We start from the raw sequence: 17,137 nt of genomic DNA, 5'->3' as shown, positions 1-17,137 counted from the left end.
TTCCAATAACATGTTCTAAACTGGCACCTTACTGCATACCAAAGGTCTCCTGGATTGTTGAAGGACTATGATTTAAATGAGGCATGAAATCCAGGCCCTGTGATGACTGTGTTCAGTGTGTACATTAAAGATCTTTCTGCACTATTCAAAAAATGGAAGGAAGTTCTCTTGGCCAACAGGGGAGGGGACAGCCAAATGGTATTATTGCAGGACTGTTAACCCAGAGACCCAGATAATGCTCCAGGAACCTGTGTCTGAATCCCACCAGATTAAATAAAAATCTGGAATTAAGATTTGACCATGATTCCATTGTCGATTGTTGGAAAAGCCCATCTGGTTCACTCACATCCTTTCGGGAAGGCAATCTTACCTGGTCTAGCCTAAATGTGACTTCAGACGCACAGCAATGTACTTGACTCTTAACTGCCCTCTGGGGAATTAGGGCTGAGCCAGCAACACCCTCACCTCCTAAATGAATTAGACACTTGCTCTCTTCACCAGTGGATTTAATGACTATTCATATGATTTACTGTTTGTACTGTATGCAAAATAGCTGCATGCCTTCCTCACACTGCTCAACATTTACAAAAAGCAATTCAATGACACAAAGCATTTCAGTGATCCTGAGGAGTTGGTAATTTGCTTTCTAAAGGCAAGATGCTTGATGTGTTGCTACATCACGGGTACTCATCCATTTGATTTTTCGATGAAAGAAGATGTTTCTGCTTGATCAGCCTTGTACTCAAACTCAAAAGTGAGTTGTTGAATTGTTCCAACAATAATTGCTTGACCACTACCTATAAACTTCTTCAATTACACAGCTGACAATCTCCATGTGCCCATACACCACAAAACAAAGTGAAATAAAATAACATAAACAAATTGAGTTTTAAAATGTAGTTTAAAATATATTTCAAAGTCAATTTTTGCCAGAAGTAACAAACACAAGAAATGCTGGAAACAAAAACAAAGCAGCCTGTATTCAAAAAAGCCTTTTGTCTTGATAAGCTTGCAACATTTTTGAGGCTCCACTATAAAATATAGTTGGTAAAAACAATGATTGCAGATGCTGGGAACTGGATTCTGGATTAGTGGTGCTGGAAGAGCACAGCAGTTCAGGCAGCATCCGAGGAGCAGCAAAATCAGCATTTCAGGCAAAAGCCCTTCATCAGGAATAAAGGCAGAGAGCCTGAAGGATGGAGAGATAAGGTAGAGAAGGGTGGGGGTGGGGAGAAGGTAGCATGGAGTACAATAGGTGAGTGAGGGAGGGGATGAAGGTGATAGGTCAGGGGGGAAGTGGAGTGGATAGGTGGAAAAGAAGATAGGCAGGTAGGACAGGTCATGGGGACAGTGCTGAGCCGGAGGTTTGGAACTAGGGTGAGGTGGGGGAAGGGGAAATGAGGAAAGTGTTGAAGTCCACATTGATGCCCTGGGGTTGAAGTGTTCCGAGGCGGAAGATGAGGCATTCTTCCTCCAGGCGTCTGGTGGTGAGGGAGCGGCAGTGGAGGAGGCCCAGGACCTCCATGTCCTCGGCAGAGTGGGAGGGGGAGTTGAAATGTTGGGCCACGGGGCGGTGTAGTTGATTGGGTGCGGGTGTCCCAGAGATGTTCCCTAAAGCGCTCTGCTAGGAGGCGTCCAGTTTCCCCAATGTAGAGGAGACCGCATCGGGAGCAACGGATGCAATAAATGATATTAGTGGATGTGCAGGTAAAACTTTGATGGATGTGGAAGGCTCCTTTAGGGCCTTGAATGGAGGTGAGGGAGGAGGTGTGGGCACAGGTTTTGCAGTTCCTGTGGTGGCAGGGGAAAGTGCCAGGATGGGAGGGTGGGTTGTAGGGGGACGTGGACCTGACCAGGTGGTCATGGAGGGAACGGTCTTTGCGGAAGGTGGAAAAGGGTGGGGAGGGAAATATATCCCTGGTGGTGGGGTCTTTTTGGAGGTGGCGGAAATGTCGGCAGATGATTTGGTTTATGCGAAGGTTGGTAGGGTGGAAGGCGAGCACCAGGGGCATTGTGTCCTTGTTACGGTTGGAGGGATTGGGTCTGAGGGTGGAGGTGTGGGATGTAGACGAGATGCATTGGAGGGCATCTTTAACCACGTGGAAAGGGAAATTGCGGTCGCTAAAGAAGGAGGCCATCTGGTGTGTTCTGTGGTGGAACTGGTCCTCCTGGGAGCAGAGACGGCAGAGTCGGAGCAATTGGGAATACGGGATGGGATTTTTGCAAGACGTAGGGTGGGAAGAGGTGTAATCCAGGTAGCTGTGGGAGTCGGTGGGTTTGTAAAAAATGTCAGTGTCAAGTCAGTCGTCATTAATGGAGATGGAGAGGTCCAGGAAGGGGAGGAAGGTGTCAGAGATGGTCCAGGTAAATTTAAGGTCAGGGTGGAATGTGTTGGTGAAGTTGATGAATTGCTCAACCTCCTCGCGGGAGCATGAGGTGGCGCCAATGCAGTCATCAATGTAGCGGAGGAAGAGGTGGGGAGTGGTGCCGGTGCAATTACGGAAGATCGACTGTTTTACGTAGCCAACAAAGAGACAGGCATAGCTGGGGCCCATACCTGTGCCCATGGCTACCCCTTTGGTCTGGAGGAAGTGGGAGGACTCGAAGGAGAAATTGTTAAGGGTGAGGACCAGTTCGGCCAAACGAATAAGAGTGTCGGTGGAAGGGTACTGTTGAGGACGTCGGGAGAGGAAAGAATGGATGGCTTGGAGGACCTGGTCATGGTGGATGGAGATGTAGAGGAATTGGATATCCATGGTGAAGATGAGGCGTTGGGGGCCGGGGAAACGGAAGTCTTGGAGGAGGTGAAGGGCGTGGGTGGTGTCTCGAACGTATGTGGGGAGTTCCTGGACTAGGGGGATAGGACAGTGTCGAGATAGGTAGAGCATGCTGAGACAATGGGTCGGCCAGGGTGGTCAGGCTTGTGGATCTTGGGAAGGAGGTAGAACTGGGCAGTGCGGGGTTCCCGGACTATGAGGTTGGAAGCTGTGGTGGGAGATCTCCTGAGGTGATGAGGTTCTGTATGGAGATGATGGTTTGGTGATGGGGGGTGAGGTCATGGCTGAGGGGGCAGTAGGAAGAGGTGTTCTCGAGTTGGCATTAAATATAGTTGGCTGCACAGTGGTAGTATTTGCTCTCCACAGAGAGTACTACTGATTTATGGCGACTGAAAATGTCAAACCCAAGTTCATTACATAGAACTGTGCCCTTTTATTCGTGAATTTAGTGATCCAGTTTTTTCATGAAAACTGGTAATCAGCGGCTTCACTCATTATCTGTACAACTCATGAAGCATCATACCCACAATGGAGATAAGATGGCACAGACTAACAAAGGAAGGGAACTTCCATGAGTTTCCTTTTATAAAAATGCCTTCGCTTCAGAAATACTTTGCTACAGAACACTTCTGAATATTCTAAGGTTGAGAAAGGCACTACAAAAAGGAACAAGTTTTTTTCTTGTAACAAATGCTTATGCTTAGAAACACGACAGAAAGAATATAATCAAGCAAACTATACTTAAAAGGAAATTTGAAAGAAAGGGGTCCCAAAAATTAAGTAAAAATTGAGTTTGTCTAGACCTCACTCGAATTTGGAGTGAGTTCTGAATAGTGATCCAACAAATAGCAAATTTAACCATTGTTGCCAAACCACATGACTGGTTGAAATGAATACTCTATGGAACATTTACTGTACGTCGTTGTTTCACAGAAAGGTTTCTGTTACTATTTTGTAACTATTATCTGTCACCCGAGGGTCAATGAGAACAGTGTTGGTTAAGACATAACAAGGTGCTTTCTGACTTTACTGTTGAGCCAAGCGTATTTAAAAGGTGATTTTGTATGTTAAATACACATCTTCGAGATAGTGCAGTTAAATTCTGTAATATATTTAACTGTTATATGCATGTGTACACTTTCAGTAAACATTTTCATATGCTTAATACATTTAAAATGCTCTTTTACATAACCAATGCATAGAAGAATACAAATACACTCACTTTGATCAGAGTCTGGACTGAAATCTTACAGGGGTCTGAACAACATGGGGAGGGTGGGGCAATCTGTGGCAGAATTAGAGTGGGAAGTCCAGTGAAGCCTACATTGACCTTTGGACCATCTTGTGCCATATTTGATGCTTTTGCTGAGCAGTAAGACTGGTTTCCCCCCAGGGAGCAGTGAAATGCCAGTTAAAGGGAATCATTCCTGTACTTGTTAAGTGCCTTGTTAATGGCTCTATCATATTGCTTTGTAGTGAGCTTCATTGAGAATTGTTGGATATGGAAATCAGGACAGGCACCTGGCAAATTCAGCCTGCTGTTCACCTCCAATGGGCCTTCATCCAAACAAAACCAAACTGGAAGGGATTGCAGCGTCAGGGCAAGAAGCTGTGTAGAGGGAGGTGAACCCAGTGATTGAGACTGTGGGGGGAGAGGGGGGACAGCAGCCGGGGAGCAGTGAATGGAACAGGGAGTGACATGACGGGAAAACTGTATCTTCGTTGATTGAGATGTAACTACTAATTTTAATAGCTATTCTAAGTTGCTTTCAGAATCAAGGTAAATAGGAGAAGTATTTTGTAGATTAAAGAACTAAAGACCAGTAAGACATTTAAAAACAAATTAAATACTAATTAACTAAAGTAAAGATTCCAATCCAAGTGATGAGTTATACCTGCCGTTGATCTAGGATCTGGTGAATCTGTACCAAGTGTTGGTTGTCTGAGACACTCTGGCTCAGAATTGATGAGCTGGAGTCTGAGGTTCAAACACTGCGACACATCAGAGAGGGTGAGAGTTACCTGGACAAAGTGTTTCAGGAGGCAGTCACACCCCTTAGATTAACAACCTTGAATTTGGTCAGTGGTCAGGGACAGAAGGGTGTGACTGCGAGAGATGCAGGTCGAGGGATCCAGGAGGTAGTACTGAAGGAGAGTCAGCTCCTCAGCTTGTCGAATAGGTTTGAGATTCTTGCTCCCTCTGTGAATGAGAGTGGGGGTTATAGCGAGGTTGAGAAAACTGACCAGGGAGTCATTCAAGGGGGGGGGAGAAAAGAGAAATGTAGCTGTAACTGGATATAGTACTGTCAGGGGAATGGACACCATTCCCTATGGCCAGGATCAAGCGTTCCAAAGACTTTTGTTGCATGCCTGGTGCCCGGGTTCAGGATCTTTCAGCTGGGCTACAGAGGAATCTGGAGTGGGAGGAGACAGATCCAACTGTTGTGGTCCACACAGGTACCAATGACATAGGTAGAAAGAGGGATAAGTCCTCATAGTTCCAGTACTTAGATGGCCAGTCCAGTTTAGTTTCTGGTCAATGGTAACCCCCAGGATGTTGCTCATGGGGAATTCAGTTATGGCAATGCCTCTGAGAGTCAAAGAGTTATGGTCAGATTACCTCTAATTGGAAATGGTCATTGTCTGGCATTGAAATTAATGCTACTTGCCCCTTGTCAGCCCATGCCTAGATGCTGAGCAGATCTTGCTGCATTTTGATAAAGGCTGCTTCAGTATTGGAGAATTCATACATGGTGGTGAACAATGTGCAGGGAGGAACCATCTTCCTTTGTACCAGGTATAAATTCAACAGTGGGCATTTTCCCTCTGATTCCCATTGACTCTAGTCTTTCTGGGGCTTTTTCCTGTCAATTTTGGCCAAGTATGGCCTTGTTGTCAAGGGCAGTCACTCTCACCTCACCTATGGAATTCGGATCTTTTGTCCATTTCTATTGGTTTGAAAGATTGAATATTTCCTTTATTATCTCAGATTTGGGTAGACAAGTGACAACATTCATGCTCTCAAATGCCAGGTAACGGCCATTTCCAATAAAAGACAATCTAACCATTGCCTCTTAACATTCAATAGCGCTCCCATCACTAAATTCCCCCGCTTTCAACATCCTAGGGGTGACCACTAACCAGAAACTCAACTGGGCTCACCACATAAACATGATGGCGATAAGAGCAAGTCAGCAGCTAGGAATACTGTAGCGAGTAATGCACCTCCCAACAGCATGAGAATAGATGGCCCAACCACTCAGCATTCTTTTCTCATGCTGAGTAAATTGTTGTCACCGTTCTCAAGTTTTTTTCTTGAGTGCTAGCCCCAGTAAATGCAAGATGGTAAGCTTCAAGTTAGCTAAGTAAACCTTTAATTAGGCCACATTTGGAATATTGCATGCAGTTCTCATCACCAAGAGAACGTGGATGATTTAGAAAGGGTGCAGGAATGGTTTACGAAGATGGTGCCTGGTCTGGAGGATTTTAGGTATAAGGAGAGGTTGGATAAATCTGGATTGTCATCACTAGAAAGACAGACACAGAGGGATGATCTGATAGAAGTCTACAGAATTATAGACAGGCACAGATAGTGTAGGTAGACAGAGGCTTTTTCCTAGAGTGGAAAGGTCAACTACAAGGGGACACAGGTTCAAGGTGAAGGGGGGAATGTTTAGAGGAGAAGGGTGGGGAAAATCTTTCACACAGAGGGTAGCGCGTGCCTGGAACACACTGTCAATGGAGGTGATGGACACAGGCACATTAGCAACATTTAGGCTTACCTTGATACACACATGAACGGGAGGCAAACAGAGGGATAGAAACCGTGTGTGGTCAATAATAGCAGAACTAAATAAGGAATAGGAATCAGTGCAGACTTGATGGGCTGAAGGGCTTGTCCCTGTGATGTGTTGTTCTTTTTCTTGCCTCTTTTAGCAACATTCAAAATCTACCTTAATGTGTGAAGAAATCTAACACTATACATTTATCCGAGGCTGACTTAGATTACACACAAGCAATTTATAGTTAACTCTGCGTTGAGTTTCTGATCGCATATCCATGCCAGTAAAATAAATGCCTAATTTGCTATCCTTTTGGTGAATATTCATTTGGTGTGGTTCAGTGACTGGCATGCGGACAGTTGGAAATAGAATCGGACATGAGGAATGTTCATGAGTGGGGTCGGTTACTAATGAGGTATATTTCATAAAATTCAGCAAGAAATCTCACTGGGCTTTGTGGCATGAATCATTCCCAAAAAACTCAAAGCAACTTAAAAAAACAAAGCAAAAAAAAACTCATAGATTCAGCCCGACGTATTAACTTGAAAGAAACGTGATGAATAAAAGTACTAAAGGATACAGCACACTTAAACAATGTCATCCTTTTATTATTTCAACATAAAAGCAACTCAACCATATTTAAAAGGCTCTGAAAGGCAGAACATGCAACCCAACGTTTTTGAACTTCTTTGAAGACTCAAAAGAGTTGATGAATGAATGTAATGTGATCACTGCTATATCTGCCTTGATTGTTAGAAACTATTGGATGTGACCTATGTACAAAATGAAAGGTCTCACTCCTGACTCAACAATAGGAAGTGAAGGCAATCAACCATTGTAATTCTAACTGGATAACCTTGATCAGCAGAGTTCACCATGGTTCAGTGCCAGGCCTCCGTAGGATAACATATTTAAAACTCATCTTGCTCAGTGTAGTGAATGTGGAATAGATGCGAATGACAGCCAGTTGTACAAGCACAAGAGGTAGAGTTAGTAAGTTTGCAGATGATACCAAAATTGGAGGTGTAGTGGACAGTGAAGAGGGTTACCTCAGATTACAACAGGATCTGGACCAGATGGGCCAATGGGCTGAGAAATGGCAGATGGAGTTTAATTCAGATCAATGCGAAGTGCTGCATTTTGGGAAAGCAAATCTTAGCAGGACTTATACACTTAATGGTAAGGTCCTAGGGAGTGTTGCTGAACAAAGAGACCATGGAGTGCAGATTCATAGCTCCTTGACAGTGGAGTCGCAAGTAGATAGGATAGTGAAGAAGGCGTTTGGTATGCTTTCCTTTATTGGTCAGAGTATTGTGTACAGGAGTTGGGAGGTCATGTTGCGGCTGTACAGGACATTGGTTAGGCCACTGTTGGAATATTGCGTGCAATTCTGGTCTCCTTCCTATCAGAAAGATGTGAAACTTGAAAGGGTTCAGAAAAGATTTACAAGGATGTTGCCAGGGTTGGAGGATTTGAGCTATAGGGAGAGGCTGAACAGGCTGGGGCTGTTTTCTCTGGAGTGTCTGAGGCTGAGGGGTGACCTTATAGAGGTTTACAAAATTATGAAGGGCATGGATATGATAAATAGGCAAAGTCTTTTCCCTGGGGTGGGGGAGTCTAGAACGAGAGAACATAGGTTTAGGGTGAGAGGGGAAAGATATAAGAGGGACATAAGGGGCAGAGGGTGATATGTGTATGGAATGAGCTGCCAGAGGAAGTGGTAGAGGCTGGTACGACTGCAACATTTAAGAGGCATTTAGATGGGTATATGAACAGGAAGGGTTTGGAGGGATATGGTCCGGGTGCTGGCAGGTGGGACTAGATTGGGTTGGGATATCTGGTCGCTATGGACGGGTTGGACCGAAGGGTCTGTTTCCGTACTGTACACCTCTATGACTCTAAGTAATGACCACGAGAAAGTCAGTGGTGACAGTGTAAAAAAATGGCCAGAAGTTGACACAGCCCACTTTGACCCTCACACTGAATGGAAAGAACAGACAGATGGCAAAATGACCGACAGATTCAGCCTTTCCTATTTCACAGGTCTATCCAAGATCATTTTTGCCTACAAATGTCTTTAAAGAATCATAGACTCATAAAATTTTACGGGACAGAAAGAGGCCATTTGACCTATTGTGTATGTACCGGCTGCTGAAAGAGCCACCCAGCTAGTCCCCCCCTCCAACCCTATCTCCGTGGTCCTCTAAATTCATTCCTTTCAAATATATATCCAGCTCCCTTTTGAAAACTTCTGTGGAACCCACCTCTGCCACTCCCCAGGCAGCACATTCCAAATCCTAACCACTCTCTGAGGAAACAGGTTTCTCCTCATCTCACTCCTAGCTCTCTTGCTGTTAATCTTGACATTGTGACCCCCTAGTGACATACCAACTCATGAAATTAGAATATCCTTCTTTACATTATCAAAATTGTTCATAATGTTGAACACCTTAATAAGGTCATGTCTTAATCTTCTCTGCTCCAAGGAGAATAAGCCCAATCTCTTTCATCTTTCCTTGGATAATTCCAGTCAATCTCCTTTGAACTCTCTCCAGGACTTGATCATCCTTCCTTAAATATGGTGCCCAGATTGAACACAATACTCCAAATGTGGTCTGACCAACAGAATGTAAAGAAGGAGCATTACTTCCTTGCTTTTATACTCTTTACCTCCATTTATAAACTCAAGGATCCTATAAGCCTTCTTAATGACTGTTTCAACTTGTATGGCCACCGTCAGAGAATTATACATGAGAACCCTGAGGTCCCTCTGCTCCTGTACTCTCCTTGAAGTTGTACCATTGAGCCTGTATTGTCTCTCTGTGTTTCTTCCACCGAAATGTAGTACCCCTTAGGGTGGCATAGTGGCTCAGTGGTTATCACTGCTGCCTCACAGCACCAGGAACCCAGGTTTGATTCCAGCCTCAGGTGACAGTCTGTATAGAGTCTCCCCGTGCCTGCGTGGGGTTCCTCCGGGTGCTCTGGCTTCCTCCCACAATCCAAAGATGTGCATGGTCAGTGAATTGGCCATGGGAAATTGTCCACAGTGTTCAGGAATGTGTAGGTTAGGTGTATTAGTCAGGAGTTAAATGTAGGGGAATGGATCTGGGTGGGTTACTCTTCGGAGGGTTGGTGTGGACTTGTTGGGCTGAAGAGCCTGTTTCCACACTGTAGGGAATCTATTCTCACATTTCTCTGCATTGCAAAACATCTGGCAGGTATCTGTCCATTTGTCCAACTTGTCAATGTCCCTCTGAAGTCACTCAGTGTCACCCTGACAATTCACAATTTTCCATAGCTTAGTATCATCTGGTAATTTAGAGATTTCACTCTCAACACCCATCTCCAAATTGTTTGTCCTTATTTGGAAAGGTCCAGTGCCCATTTTGAAGATGTAAGGTATGGTACCTCTTTAGGGGGTTTCAGACACTCTTTGGACCAGAAGAACATCCTTGAATGTCTAATAGGTAGATAAGCTGGACATGAGTTGTGAAGCTTTCAAGTCATATAAGTCCCCAGTCTGCTTAATCCTTCGGAAAAAAAAATCCAACAGTCCTGTCATTTCATAGTTCATAACCCTCTGCATTTAAATAAAGGGACTGGTGGTCTGAGGTGCATTTGTTTTAATGCAAGGAGTGTAGTCAGTACGGTGGATGAACTTCGGGCTTGGATTAGTACCTGGGAGTATGATGTTATTGTTATTACTGAGACTTGGTTGAGGGAAGGGCATGATTGGCAACTAAATATCCCCAGATATTGATGCTTCAGGCGGGATAGAGAGGGAGGTAAAAGGGGTGGAGAAGTTGCATTACTGATCAGAGAGGTTATCACAGCTGTGCTGAAGGAGGACACTATGGAGGACTCGAGGCAATATGGGCAGAGCTCAGAAATAGGAAGGGTGCGGTAACAATGTTGGGGCTGTACTACAGGCCTCCCAACAGCGAGCAAGAGATAAAGGTACAAATGTGTAGAGAGATCATAGAAAGATGGAGGAGCAACAGGGTGGTGGTGATGGGAGATTTTAATTTTCCCAACATTGACTGGGATTCACTCAGTGTTAGAGGTTTACATGGAGCAGAATTTGTAAGGAGGATCCAGGAGGTTTTTCTAGAGCAGTCTGTAAATAGTCCAACTTGGGAAGGGGCCATACTGGACTTGGTGTTGGGGAATGAGCCAGGCCAGGTGGTTGAAGTTTCAGTAGGGGATTACTTTGGGAATAGTGATCACAATTCCGTAAGTTTGAGAATGCTCATGGACAAAGACGAAAATCATCATAAAGGAAGGCCATCTATACTAAAATTTAGCATGAGCTGGGGAATGTGGATTGGGAGCAGCTGTTTGAAAGTAAATCTACATTTCATATGTGGTGGGCTTTTAAAGAGAGGTTGATTAGAGTGCAGGACAGACATAGCCCTGTGAAAATGAGGGATAGAAATGGCAAGATTAGGGAACCATGGATGACAGGTGAAATTGTGAGACTAGCTAAGAGGAAAAAGGAAGCATACAAAAGGAAGACAGTCAAAGCTTTGGAAGAATATCGGGAGTGAAGGACCAATCTGAAACAAGGAATTAAGAGAGCTAAAAGGGGTCATTAAAGATCTTTAGCAAACAGGATTAAGGAAAGTCCCAAAGCCGTTTATTCATAAAAAAGACTAAGTGGGTAACCAGAGAAAGTGTTGGCCCACTCAAGGACAAAGGCGGAAAGTTATGCATGGAGTCAGAGAAAATGGGTAAGATTCTTAATGAGTACTATGCATCCCAGTCACACTGTCTTCCTCTACCTCCATCCCCCTTTCACTCTCTCTCTTCCACCTCCTTGAGATTTCCTCTTCACTCCAACAGGATTCCTGTTAAATTCCCAGCTACAACCAGTTTGAAGAAGGATCACTGGATCTGAAACGTTAATTCTGTTTTCTCTCCACAGATACTTCCAGAGCTGCTGAGTTCTTCCAGCAATTTCTGGTGTTGTTTGTGTTGACCCCCAGGGTCAGGGACTGTTCCGTGGGTTCTTGGTGACATCAACCTCCCATTTGATTTTAAAACATATTTCTTTGACCAATTCTTTGACACCATTTCCTTTCCATGCCACTCAATGGCTATTCAATCCTCCTTCCTTCACCCACAAAGCAGTTTTTGGTATGTGTTATGTTAAAGGTTAAACACACATTGTTGTGCTATGCATCCATTACCTCTTCTTTTCTGTCGCTCTGCCTGAGGTGTGTTAGCACTGGGTCAGGCTCCTCCAACCCTGCCTCTGATACAGGGGGCGTGTAGCACACAGTAGCTCGCCTCTTGCACCCAGAGCATTGTGGGAGAAATTAATTCTCCTCTTCAGGCAGAAAAGCCATGGAGGCAGCAACATGTACTGTGTCCACCAGGATGGGTGTGCTGGTGTAGCCTCCATTGCTGGTCAGCAGGATACAGCACTGCGTTCCTCTACACTACACTAGCAAGCCATGGGCAGGGTAATACTGGCACAAGTTCACTTGACTGGAATTATTTATTGATATATGGCTGCCCATTTCAATGATCTGTGTAATGAGGCAGGTGCTAAGTTTGATCAGCTTGGCTGAAAATGTGTTGCTGGAAAAGCGCAGCAGGTCAGGCAGCATCCAAGGAACAGGAGAATCGACGTTTCGGGCATAAGCCCTTCTTCAGGCTTATGCCCGAAACGTCGATTCTCCTGTTCCTTGGATGCTGCCTGACCTGCTGCGCTTTTCCAGCAACACATTATCAGCTCTGATCTCCAGCATCTGCAGTCCTCACTTTCTCCTTAATCAGCTTGGCCCCAACTCTGATTTACATTCTCCAATAACAAAAACAAACCCAACAGGGAAAATCCCACACCTAATATGCTGTCTGAGAAAATCAAAACCAATCAAAACTACTTAATGAAAAGTTGAGATACACCTTGTACCTTGTTTAATTGTATGTCCATTGTGTTTGATTGTGTACAGTTTGTGGGCATGAACTCAAATTCATTTGTGCCCCTCTAAGTAGCAACAGATTGAAAATGGGGTGTGCGTAAGGAGATGCCTATTTATAATGTATATGTCTGTAAATAAAGTTAAAAATCACACAACACCAAGTTATAGTTCAACAAGTTTATTTGGAAGCACTAGCTGTCAGAGCGCTGCTCCTTCATCAGGTAACTATAGTTTCAGTTGCATGACTCTATGGTCTTTTGCTATAAATTCTGTGTCTTATGATCCTGATCCATAGCTACATGATGAAGGAGTGGTGCTCCGAAACCTAGTGCTTCCAAATAAACCTGTTGGACTGTAACCTGGTTTTGTGCGAATTTTAACTTTGTATACCCCAGTCCAACACCGGCTCCTCCAGGTCTGTGAATAAAGTTTGGCTATAGCTTACCCTTAACCACCTCATTTTCTAGCACTGAACACTGCCCAACTTTTACCCTTCAGCCAACATCACTAAAACAGATAACCTAATCATTTATCTCTCTGACTTGTGGTATCTTGTAAACAAACTGATGAATTTCTTTACATTTCAACTGTGGCTATTACTTACATGTACTGACTTGGTTGTCAGATTCTTTAGGATATTCTGGGAAGCTATGAATTAAACTCTGGAACATTCTATGACATGCACAGAGCAGTACAATCAAATGTTGATGACAAAATTTCAAGGACAAATAATCAGGCAAAAGTTTAATGAATTTAGTTCATCTCCATTAATCAAAATCCCATTTGAGTACATACTATGTTGGCAGTGGCCATTTTCCCACGGAATTCAATTTATGATCCCTATGGAGATGAAATTACAACTGAAGAAAGGATGACTTATTTGTCTACTGAGGCAAGGGTATTATGTGATTGATGCAGAATAACCTTTGACAATGGGACATGTTTATTCTGAAAATGACCCCTGTTTGAAGAGTGATGTTGCTCAGTTTACTTGGATAAGAATGAGACATAAGGTTCGTGACACTGCACTAAGGGTTCAGTGGAGATATCACTTTTAAATCCTGTTTGCTATGCAGAAGCACTTTTTTTTGTCAACAGGGTAGTTTCTTCAGGCGCCATCATCAAAACAAGCACATATGTCGTTGATTCTAGAGATGTGTATGTTTAACTGCAGCTGAAAAAACATTTGGCATCTCAGCTGTGAAAAAAAATGAGGATAGTTCTTTGAGGATCACTTTTGTGAACATACCTATTCAACTTCAAACTCATTTTAGAGGAAAGAATAAAGTAAGAATATCTATCAATGCTGTCTTTAAGCATCGTTAAAAGCTTATGTGACATCACAATACTTTAGATCAAACAGCAGCTGCCCTCAAACTCTTCCACCAGTCAAAACTCTTTTTTTCACCAGATGACTAATAAAGTTGAAGTTCCTGATGAAATTTGACAACATACTTATGTCATTAAAATAATTTGTATTCACGAGCAAAATAGCCAAATAGAATGCCAAGCAGTAATCTGACAATCTAACAAATGAAGAGTGGTGACCACAGCAGAATGGGACATTACAATATGGAAGTCAGTTCTGAAAATGATTAATATTTACCTCCTTCCTACACAGACCCCCAAGATGAGGGACAACTTTCTTCACTCCAATATTGTGGGTCCTGAGGTGGTAAAACAGTCCAATGCTGAGTCTATGCACCTCATCACTGATCTGATTGTGATCATGAGTCCACTTTCTTGCCTTCCAACCTTCATCTTTGACTTCCTTGTAGATCAAAACTCTGTCTAACACACTCCTGAATATATTCAATGATTCAACCTCCATTGCTGTCTCAGTAACATAATTCTAAAGACTATAATCCTTCTGAAAGAAGAAATTACTCCACATCGTACTCTTAAATGGGAGAGCCCCCTTTTTAAACTATGTTGGAGATTTTCCTGTGGAGAATCTACCCTGTCGATAATAATAAATACTCTCCTATTAATGACAGGGAAATGATGTCCTCTCAGTTAAACATTACATTGCTCATAATTTATGAACAGATTCTTTAAATTAAATAAAGTACTACCCCCAATCATTTATGTTGCGCTGACAGTAACTTTAAAAATCATCTCCAATAAACTTTACTGATATTAAGCCACTAAAATGGAGCTGGAGGTCACAAATTTAATTAATGAGAAGTAAAGGTAAAATAATTATTACACATTTTATTACATAAAATTTCAACAGAAGACTAAGTTAAATTATCAAACTTAGCGTCATACTTAGTGTCATAAGAACTTAGTATCAGAAGAGTCTAAAGATGACCATGAATCTGTTATCGATTGTTGGAAAAACCCATCCTATTCACTAATGCCTTTAGGAATCTGCCATCCTTACCCAGTCCGGCCGACACGTGACTCTCGACCCACAGCAATGGGGTTGACTCTTAACTGCCCTCTGGGCAATTAGGGATGGGCAATAAATGCTGCCCCAGCCAGCGATGCCCTCATCCCATGAATGAATAAAGAAAAAATACTGAATAAAGAAATCAAACATACGTGCTTGCGAGTTATGGGTTCATATGATAATAGACACCATAATGTCAATTCATTGGCCAGGATTCTGCCAACAGCCTGCTGGTCCTGATTTCATAACCAGAGCCTTGCAGCATTTTCACTCTCTTTTCTCCGGGATTACAATTCAAATTAAAATTACAATTGAGACTACAATTAACATTCTAAATGCTAAATTCTAACAGTGTAAATGCAATAAAGTTAAGTTTTGCGCTCTGTGGGATATGGCTAAACTTCAAAGCTCCCAACTTGAAAGGGGAGAATTGAAATGCTGTAACCCTGCAATGAGTCTACAAGGCTCCCAGCCCTGAAAAAAACATCAGCGATGACTCTGCCAGCCAACACCCTTAAATGGTCATATATTTGTTTAATTTTGACGGAGTCTCCCCATCCCTCTGCAACCACCCCAGGACATCAGACCTTTTCTCTTCATCCTCCATGCCCTTCCATTCCCTCACTCTGACTCACCTATGCTGTATAAAGCATCCATAAAACTGTTGTTCTCTTGCTGCACTTCCATTTGCCAATGGGTTTAATAAAGTCAACTCCTGATCTCATACAACTGCACACATCTGGCTGGTACATGCCATTATTCCGTAAATGTGAAATTTACGGAATTTACACAAATTGGTAAGTAGCAATATCCCACCATGACAGCTTGTGGAATTTAAATTCAATTAAATCTGGAATTTAAAGCTAGGCAAACTATGACAATAACCACAGATTGTTTCATCTGGCTCACTAGAAACATTGGGACAAGAGTAGGCCATTCAACTCCTCGAGGGGAAAGTGAGGACTGCTGATGCTGAAGATCAGAGTCGAGAGTATGGAGCTGGAAAACCCCTTCATCAGGAAATGGGCTGATGATCATCCTTTATCATCCATCCCGATGAAGGGCTTCTGCCCGAAACGTCGACTCTCCTGCTCCTCGGATGCTGCCTGACCTGCTGTGCTTTTCAAGCACCACACTCTCGACATTCAACCCCTCGAGTCAGTTCCACCATTCAATGAGCTCATGGCTGGTCTGTGGCCTCACCCCATATAGCTGCCTCTGGCACGTGTCCCTTGATATTTTTGCTTAACAAAATGAAATTCATGTCAGATTTAAAATTAATAACTGATCCAGCATCCACTGTGGTACGTGGAAGCCTCTCCCATCCTATGTGCTTCCTAACATCTCCTTTATAATCTGGCCCTATTTCTAAGACAATGGCCCCAGTTCTGAAATCTCTTTTTGGGAATTTTTTTAGGAAAGGAAATCTGTCATTCATCTTTGGGCTGGCCTACATGTGACTCCAGATCCACAGCAATGTAGTTATCTCTTAACTGACCTCTAAGGTGGCCTAGCAAGCCACTCAGTTCAAAGGCAATTAAGGGTAGGCAACGATTCTGGCTTCTCCAGCAATGTCCGCTTCCGCTAAAAGAAGATATGATGTGGAGGTGCCAGTGTTGGACTGGGATGGACAAAATCACCCAACACCAGGTTATAGTCCAACAGGCTTATTTGGAAGTATGAGTTTTCAGAGCAATGCTCCTCTGTTAGGTAGTTACCTGATGAAGAAGCAGCGCTCTGAAAGCTTGTACTTCCAAATCAGCCTGTTGGACCATAACCTGGTGTTGGGTGATTTTTAACTAAAAGAAAATAATATATGTCAGATAGATTTCCTAGCAAACCTTAAAAAATATGGAACTGAGAATTAAGTTGGAATATGGCAAAATGAAGTAGTTGAAGCAAATTCTTCATATCTTCGATATTCATTCATGTAACGTGAGGGTAGTGCTTGAATTTTACAATAAGTTTACATCAACCTCACCTCACAATAAAAACACTTACCCTACCTTTTCATTCTTTTATGCATGATATAAATAAGATCCAGTTATTTGGCAACTATTTTCTCCAGTCAATTATATATTACCATATTGTACTTACAGTATATTTGGAGCAACATCATTAAATAGACAGAAAGTGGACGTAAACCAATTCCATTTACAGAATGGGACAAACAACCTCTATGTACATTGTAAATAATAAAAGATCAGAGATAAACAACAGCTGCATATCCAGACTCCTCACTAAGGTGTTTCTGGC

The 17,137-nt window shown here is 43.0% G+C and overlaps 1 protein-coding gene across 1 annotated transcript in view; it reads right to left on the bottom strand.

The window, feature by feature from the left end:
* Nucleotides 1-17,137, bottom strand: part of LOC122558088 (fibrillin-2-like) — a 339,601-nt gene that overhangs the window by 228,246 nt on the left and 94,218 nt on the right. The window lies entirely within an intron of this gene.

This window comes from Chiloscyllium plagiosum, unplaced genomic scaffold (genome assembly GCF_037043375.1).
Source record: "Chiloscyllium plagiosum isolate Xiang-an unplaced genomic scaffold, Cpla_swu_hap1 HiC_scaffold_2, whole genome shotgun sequence".
In the NCBI taxonomy this organism is placed as follows: domain Eukaryota; kingdom Metazoa; phylum Chordata; class Chondrichthyes; order Orectolobiformes; family Hemiscylliidae; genus Chiloscyllium; species Chiloscyllium plagiosum.
This window is presented reverse-complemented; position numbering and strand designations above follow the sequence as displayed.